This window comes from Penaeus monodon, chromosome 30 (assembly GCF_015228065.2).
Source record: "Penaeus monodon isolate SGIC_2016 chromosome 30, NSTDA_Pmon_1, whole genome shotgun sequence".
Classification (NCBI taxonomy): Eukaryota; Metazoa; Arthropoda; class Malacostraca; order Decapoda; family Penaeidae; genus Penaeus; species Penaeus monodon.
Window position 1 is genome coordinate 2,643,792 of NC_051415.1, and position 372 is coordinate 2,644,163.

Sequence of the window (372 nt, forward strand, 5' to 3'; positions counted from 1 at the left end):
TATGGATATAGATTTACGAATACATCATATACACCTAATGATGCACACCCCAGAGGAGCCTTCACAAGCACAGCCCAGCCAAGGCAAGAGCTTCGGAAACCCAGCGTGAAGCCCAAGCAAAGCACACATCAGGGGCCTCCTCCGGGATCCTGCAGGAGCCCACGCGACGCCCTCGGCTCAACCCCGCAACAGGAGGCCGCAGCAGAGGCAGGAGGAGCAGTTCCCTCGACGTCTCTCTCAGCGCGAGACGATTTCCGAGAAGAGATGAAGATTCCCGCGAGCGAGATCTTTTTATTGGGGATTTTCTTCTTTTTCTTTTTGTCTCTTTCCATTTGTCAGATTCAGTGTCTACGTAAGTATTTGCTATCTAAT